An 8,917-nucleotide genomic window follows, 5' to 3' on the forward strand; every position below is an offset into this window, starting at 1 on the left:
GTTGCAATAGGAGTGGTTAGTCCTAGTTATAAACTAACTCCTATTAGCTCCTAGACCTATTATGGTTGTAAATCTGCCCTCTTTAAATAGAGGAGCTTATGTACACTTATTTCTCAGATTTAAATAAAGAGAATATTGCAGTCAACTATTAGGACAGCCGAGATAGCTGTGGGTGAGAAGCCCAGGCTGAGACAGCCGCTCCTCTCCCACTTTATCTTTGTTTCTTCTCTTTTATTCTTGCATTCGATCAACCCTATTTCTTGTTTATTGTTGCTATTGAGATCATATCAGACCTGCCCAGAATTTCCAGAAGAACAAAATCAACCAGCCTAGAATCTGGAATTTTGAGACCTGCGAACTCTCTCTTATTCCTCATTTTGAAGTCTGATTGAGGAAGTACTGTTGGGAGTTGTTCCAGGGTTCCAAAGGATCAATGGACTCTCTTTTTGCAGCTGTTCATTCAGCTGCTGTTCTTGAAGGGTTTTCTCAGTTTTCTCTCTCCTAGGGCTGAAATCAAGAATCTTCATATCTTCAACTCCAGCCGTCGGAATCTTCTAAACTTTATAGGTTATTGTTGCCTTCAAGGGACCTCCATTTGACCAGAAGTACAGCTCCATTGGAGCTACACACAGCCAGCCGCCCCTCTCTCTCTCTCCCAATCGTAGGTTTCTCTCTCCTATCTTTTGGGACAGTTCTGGGTTGGGTTCTGCTACTGTTTCAGGTTATACTTTTGGGTATTGTTTGCTGGTTGTTTCCTTGTTATTCCCTTTGGTTTTCTATCAGCTATTGTTAAGATCATTGAGGGAAGGTTACTTGTGTACTTGGGGTTATCTTTGCGGGAGTTAGTTTCTTGTTACCCAATCTTACATTAAGTGGTGTCAGAGCTATGGTTGAAGAAGAAGAACCCCAAATCACTCTTAAAGATGTGTGGAAAGTCGTCCAAACTTTGGCCACAAGATTAGACGGATGTGATCAACAGATAGCTGAACTAAGAGAGAGTACTGTTGCTTACTCTAATACTCAACCAACTGTTGTCCAAACTAATGTTCAACCTACTGTTCAAAATACTTACAACGTACCTATAAGGGTCACTATGCAACCTCGAAGGAATATACCAGTCCGTGTTGAGGAATATGATGACTATGATAATTATCAACATCAACATGATGATACATACAAGGTGAAGTTGGAACTGAAAGAGTACAATAGGTGGCACAATCCCCTCTACTACCAGGATTGGGTAACTTCCTTTGATGATTACTTCCGGTGGTACCATATGCCTGAAGAAAGGAAAGTCTAATTAGTTGTCACTAAGCTAACTGGTGGAGCTAAGGACTGGTGGAAGAATAAAGATAGGCTAATCCGCAGTCGTTAGATGCCTCACAATTGGGAAGACTTGAAATTTATCCTTAACGACAGGTTCCTACCACCAACCTATCGACGTCGATTCTACGACATGTTGAATACTCTCAGGCAAGGTACTATGATTGTAGGATATTATATTGATCATTTTAATGAACTGTTTTCACCAACAGGTGCCCATAAAGAAGATGAACTGCTCATATCCTGCTTCAAACTAGGGTTGAGGCATGATATTCGTGAGAAGCTTGGTGTGATCGAGATACCCGCTTGAAATACTTGTTTTGACAAATCACTAAAAGTAGAGGATCTAATCAAATCAACCTCCAGAAGGTTTAACTAGCCAATTGATAACGAAAAGCCATATGTACCAACCAAACCAACTGGATTCCCTACCCGAGCTCCACAAGATACGCAGGATAAGGGGAAGGCTCCAATAGGGGAAGGGAGAATGGATCTGTGACGTGTTTCAACTGTGGAAGAACTGGACATATGGCAAAATTCTGCCCTAAGCGTGGACGATCCAACTCCGTCATCAGTGCCATTGAGTCCAACCCGGATTTGCAAATACATGAACCTCAGGATGACGATTGGACTATTAATGTTGCAGTTGAATGAGAGGAGGATGAATTGGAAGATGAGTTTGCACCAGAAGATGATGATCCTTATGCTTATGTCAATGTGGTTGCAAGAATCCTAAAACTAAGGGTGAAGACTGGAGGAGGAACAATATCTTCTACATTTTAATGTCTAGTGGACCTCACAAAGCTCAAGTGATTGTGGATAGCGGGAGTTGTGTGAATGTTGTATCACAGGCCTTCGTTATTGACGGAAAGTTTAAGACTGGATTCCATCCACAACCATACAAGGTATCTCTTCTAGACAACAACACCATGCCTATAACTCAATCTTGTTCTGTAGCATTGAAAGTTTCAGATTATGAAGAAAGTGTATGGTGTGATGCCATTCCCATGGTCCTCACCGATGTGCTACTTGGAAGACCTTGGTTATATGACAACAATGTGCTAGTGGGAGGTGCTAAGAACCAATGCATCTTCAATCAGAAAGGCAAGCCGTTCATTCCAAATCCACTCAACATACCTCAAGTAAAAGACAAATTAAGGGCTGCCCAAATAAGAAGACAATATGTCTTAAAGAATGTTGCAAAGGCCTCTTCCAAAACAACCACTGAGCAAAAGAAGCAACCATTCAAAGGAAATTTCAGCAGGAACATTTTGGACAACAAGCTATATGTGCTACCCCATAGAGTTTTAACCACTAGTGAAGAAACCGGACTAATCCTAGCTCTTGTTGCTAAAGTTGTTGAACCAATGAAAGAGGTAAAACATCACCCACAAATCAAACAGTTACTTGCTGATTTTTCAGATTTGGTGCCAGATGAATTGTCTGATGAACTACCACCCATAAGGGATATTCAGCATGCCATTGACCTTGTGCTTGGGTTAGTACTCCCTAATGTGCCCACTTACTGTCTCAGTCCCACAGAGCATGCCGAGCTCAAGAGACAAGTGGATGATTTGTTGAAGAAAGGGTTTTTGGTTGAAAGCATGAATCTATGTGCAGTACTAGCCCTATTGACACCAAAGAAAGATGGATCATGGTGTATGTGCATTGACAGCCGTGCTCTCAATAAAATCACAGTAAAGTACAGATTTCCTATTTCTCGTTTGGATGATATGCTTGATATGTTGACAGGGGCCTCTATATTCTCAAAGATTGATCTACGTATTGGCTACCATCAAATTCGAATTCGTCCAGGAGATGAATGGAAAACAGCTTTCAAGACCAAAGAAGGACTTTATGAGTGGAAAGCCATGTCTTTTGGACTCACCAATGCACCTAGCATTTCTATGAGGGTGATGACACATGTACTGCACCCCTTCATTGGCAAGTTCCTGGTAGTATATCTCGATGACATATTGATCTATAGTAGGGCACAAAATGAGCACCTTGAGCATCTCAGACGTGTCATGAGGGTACTACAAGAAGAGAAGCTCTATATCAGTCTGAAAAAGTGTTCTTTCAGTTGCCCAAGGTTATATTCCTTGGCTTTATTGTGTCTTCACAGGGTATAGAAGCTGATCTGGAGAAGGTGAAGAGTGTGGTAGATTGGCCTATTCCAAAGACTTTGACAGAAGTTCATAGTTTCCACGGTCTTGCTTCATTCTATCGATGGTTCATACGAAATTTCAGCTCTATTGTAGCCCCAATCACAGAGTGCACAAAAAGGGGAAAAGTTCTTTTTCAATGGACTCCAGTAGCCACTAAAGCATTCAATATGATCAAACAAAAGATGATAGAAGCACCAGTGCTTAGACTACCGAATTTTGATCTCCTGTTTGAAGTGGCTACTGATGCATCCCATGTTGGGATAGGAGGAGTGCTTATGTAAGAAGACCATCCGGTTGCCTTCAACAGTGAAAAGTTGAATGATGCAAAAAGAAGGTACTCTACTTATGACTTAGAACTTTATGCCGTTGTTCAAATTTTCAAGCATTGAAGACATTACTTAATTGGCAAAGAGTTCATACTCTATTTGGATCATGAAGCACTCAAATATTTGCATTCCCAAAAGACCATTAGCGATCGGCACGCTAAGTGGATCTCATATTTGCAAGGATATGTATTTACCCTCAAGTACAAGGCTGGAAAAGAGAATCAAGTGGCTGATGCATTTAGCTGGAAGGTGCTAATGATGAATACCTTCACCGTACAAAGTGTAGGAGTGGAACACATCAAAGATGAGTATGCCAATGATGCTGATTTTTCAGAATTATTCAAGAAGTTGCAAGAAGGAGGTAGAGATGATATATCCTCCATACATATGGGTACCTCTTCAAGGGCACATGTCTTTGCATTCCAAACACCTCTCTAAGACATCACTTGATTCAAGAGCTACATGGAGGGGGAATGGGTGGACATTTTGGCAAGGACAAGACCTACTTTATGATGATGGACCTGTATTATTGGCCTTAACTACAAAAGGATGTTCAACATGTTATACAAAGATGCCGCCCTTGTCAACTTGCTAAAGGAGAAAAGAAGAATGCGGGTTTGTACACACCGCTACCCATTCCACTTGCATCTTGGCTAGACATAAGTATGGACTTTGTCCTAGGCTTACCACCTACATAGGAAAGGTACGATTCTATATTTGTGGTAGTGGATCGTTTCTCCAAAATGGCACACTTTATCCCTTGCAGGAAAACTCTTGATACAAGTCACTTAGCCAAGCACTTCTTCAAAGAGATAGTGTGTATGCATGGTTTGCCATAGTCGATTGTTTCAGATAGGGATGTCAAGTTCATGAGCTATTTCTGGAAAACCCTATGGCTGAAAACAAACACTAAACTCAAGTTCTCCACGGAATTCCATCCTCAAATAGACGGATAGACAGAAGTGGTGAATAGAAGCCTTGGCAATTTACTCCGTCGCCTAGTCCGTGATTATGAGAAATCTTGGCCATCTATTCTAGACATTGCTGAGTTTTCTTGTAATAGCTCAGTCAATCGCACCACTGGTCGTATGGCATTTGAGATTGTTCTTGGACTGTAGCCATAATGACTGGTTGACATGGTACCTTTGCCACCTCATGCCCGTGTTAGTGTTAAAGTGGATGAGTTCCTTAGGCATATCATAGAGGTACATGTTGCTGTTCGTTGACGCATAGCCATTAGCAATGATGGCTATCAAGCAACTGCTAATCGTCGTCGACGATGCGTGGAATTCCAACTTGGTGATATCGTGATGGTTCGAATTCCACCTGCGAGGTTCTCGCCTGGTACAATGCATAAACTCCATCCTTGGAACATGGATCCTTACAAGGTTTCGAAGTGGATTGGCACTAATCCTTACATGCTTGAATTACCTCCTACCCTGAAGATCACCAATGTCTTCAATGTGGCTGATTTGACACTGTACGTAGGACACCATTCTGATGAAGGAGACACAGAACATACTCTAAAGCTTCCCCAATTTGTATCCCCTAACGATGATGTTATTGAAGATGTCCTTGAAAACAAGTTCACTGTAGTTCGTGGGGGCAAGGGTTACTACTTATTCCTCGTCAAATGGAAAGGACGGCCACAACAAGATTGCACTTGGATCCATGCAGATGATTTCCAATGACTTGATACAGATCTCTATCAGCATTACATGTCATCCATCCATTCATCGGAGATGAATGATTCTAAAAAGGGGAGAGCTGATGTAGATCCCTATTATGGGCAGGGCTATTGCAGGAAGAAGCCCAGCCCAAAGGGTCTACAATTGACCTCTAAGTGAGGCCCATTTTACTTAATAAAGTATGGGCCCAATGGGCCCATCGATTTAGGTCACTTAAGTATTCTCTTAAATATTTTTATGTTATTTTGGGCCATTGATTGTAAGTCCTATTAAGGCCTATCAGCCCTAGTCCTAGTCTTAGTCTATTTCTAGTCCTAGTTGCAATAGGAGTGGTTAGTCCTAGTTAGAAACCAACTCTTATTAGCTCCTAGACCTATTATGGTTGTAATTCTGCCCTCTTTAAATAGAGGAGCTTATGTACATTTATTTCTCAGATTTGAATAGAGAGAATATTGCAGTCAACTATTAGAACAGCCGAGATAGCTGTGGGTGAGAAGCCCGGGTCAAGACAGCCGCTCGCCTCCCACTTTATCTTTGTTTCTTCTCTTTTATTCTTGCATTTGATCAACCCTATTTCTTGTTTATTGTTGCTATTGAGATCATATCAGACCTGCCCAGAATTTCCAGAAGAACAGAATCGACCAGCCTAGAATCTGGAATTTTGAGACCTGCGAACTCTCTCTTATTCCTCATTTTGAAGTCTGATTAAGGAAGTACTGTTGGGAGTTGTTCCAGGGTTCCAAAGGATCAATGGACTCTCTTTTTGCAGCTGTTCATTCAGCTGCTGTTCTTGAAGGGTTTTCTCAGTTTTCTCTCTCCTAGGGCTGAAATCAAGAATCTTCATATCTTCAACTCCAGCCGTCGGAATCTTCTAAACTTTATAGGTTATTGTTGCCTTCAAGGGACCTCCATTTGACCAGAAGTACAGCTCCATTGGAGCTACACACAGCCAGCCGCCCCTCTCTCTCTCTCCCAATCGTAGGTTTCTCTCTCCTCTCTTTTGGGACAGTTCTGGGTTGGGATTTTCTACTGTTTCAGGTTTTATTTTTGGGTATTGTTTGGGATTCTCTCTTCTCTTATTCCCCTTGTTATTTTTTTTTTTTGTTGGGGTTATCATTGTGGGAGTTAGTTTCTTGTTACCCACTCCTGCATTAACTCCCTTTCTCTCCCTATTCCCTTCCCCATTCTCTGTTTCTTCTCTACCGAAACTGAGAACAGCCCTAATCCCTCCCTTTTTCCCTCCCTTCGATTCCCAACAAAAAAAAAAAAACCACCCCCTCCTCTTTCCTGTTTCCGACAGCCAGAAAAAAAAAGCACAGAAGAGAAGAGAAAAACAGAACAGAAGACCAGAAAAAAGAAGAAGAAGTCAATGAGAAGCAGCAGCGAGAGCAAGCAGAGAAAAAAAAAGCAGCGCAATCGATCCTCCCCTTCCCAAGGGTTCTGCCGAGTGAAAAAAGAAAAGAAAAACAAAACAGCACAGAAGATAGAAAAGAAAAGAAGAAGAAGAAGAAGAAACAGAAGAAGAGAAGACGAGTAGAAGAATAAGAAGAGATAAGACAAGAAGAGGGCAGCAGCATAATAAAAGAACATACCTGGTTCGAAGCCTGCGTGACCGATTCCTATCCACCGCTGGTCGTTGAGCTGCCACCATCTTCTCCATCAAGTTCCTTTGGTTCCGTCTCCAAGGAGGACTCCTCTGTCGATAAGTCTCCTCAACCCACGATCCTTTATTTTTCCTAATTCTTTTTTTGAATTTCTAGTATTGCCCTTTTGATTCTCCACTTATCCCTAGTTATCCTTTTTACACTTCACTTCCAAGTATACCCCTGCACCCACACTAATATCCTTTGAGGTGTAAAGTGAACTTTCAATATTTATAATTCTGCCACCCTAGAAAAAAAAAATAGAGAAGCAAAACTGACCGATGGATTTAGATCTTTTATTGGATATCCGTCAACAAATGCAATTGATGCAAGAGAAGCTTGATTAGATTCAATGACATTGCACGAACATCAAAACCCAAGCACACTTTACCTTTAACTATGTGATCTCAGCCATTGAGCAATAGGTAGACGGACGAGAAGATGGATCACCAGTGGTAGAAGATGAGATGGCACTGTTGGAAGTTGAAGATCAACTTGTGGAAAAATTTAAATTGGTTGAACTCTTCAGTAAACCGATCAATTTTATTTTTTCGAATCACTACTTCACCTATACACTTCGTGTCGTGGATTTCATAGCATTCGATTATTGTTTTGATGGTGATTTCATATATGCAAGGATGGATACTAATTGATTGGTGTTGATTCTCCCGTTTTACAAAACTCGTGGACGAGTTTTTCTCAATATCGGAGAATCAATGTAGATAACACACCCATGGAGCGATCCATATCCATCTGGGTATCTAGCGAGAGATGAACCGGACCCATATTGAGTCCTTGGCTAGTAGGATATTTTAGGAATTTTATTTTCATGCAATCTTTTAATTTTTGGTAACTTAGGTAGGAAATAGCTACCAGGATTTAGTTTCCAATTAATTTGAGTTTCCAAATTAAAGTAGGTTTCCTTTTAATGTTGGTTTTCTTTTACTATTTAAATGCATGTAACTGATCAGTTAGGGACAAATTTGAAGAATGATGAATTGAGTTAATGTTTGAGAGCATTCGAGCTGTGTGTGATTCTCCTCCCCTCTTGTGCGAATCTCCTCTCCCTACCTTGCAACTCTAAGTCCACCTCAGAGATTCCTCCCTACCCATAGCAGGCCCTCCATCAAGGTGTTATCCGAGGTGTCGAATATGGAGATATGGAGGATTGAGAGGAAGAAGACATCAGAGAAGCCTTGAATAAGAATGATTAGGGTTAGAGATGAGGAAAAAAGCGAGAAGAGAGGAAAGAAGAAGAAGGAGAAAAGAGATGAGGGCAAAACGCGAGTTAGCATTCTTGCTCTTCCCACATATATTATGCTCAAACTAATCAGTTAGGTAAATTACATAATCCTCCCTAGGGAGGTAAAAGGGAAAAAAGATAATACAGCTTAGGACAACTTAATACAAAGATAGTTACTAAAGTACCCCCTATTACATAAACTCCAACAGGGCGACCCACGTTTGAACTGGGCCAAGACCTACTTCGATTAATAGACTTTTTTTCCATGTGTTAAACTTAAAATTTTTTATGTTCTTTTTTACTGCTTAGACATATCTCTGGTATCTCTTTTATCGTCTTCTAGTTCCTTGTTGCAGTTCTTTTATCCTGTATTTCTTTACCTTGATGATCATATTGGATCCATGTAGCTGACACCGTTTAGTTGGGATAAGGTTATGGTGGTGGTGGTTGTTGTTGTATTAAACTTAATGACCAATGTTCCATTGTTATATTTAGTTTCAAGTCTGATAAACACCTGAACACATCC

The sequence above is a fragment of the Macadamia integrifolia genome, chromosome 8, assembly GCF_013358625.1.
Source record: "Macadamia integrifolia cultivar HAES 741 chromosome 8, SCU_Mint_v3, whole genome shotgun sequence".
Taxonomy (NCBI): domain Eukaryota; kingdom Viridiplantae; phylum Streptophyta; class Magnoliopsida; order Proteales; family Proteaceae; genus Macadamia; species Macadamia integrifolia.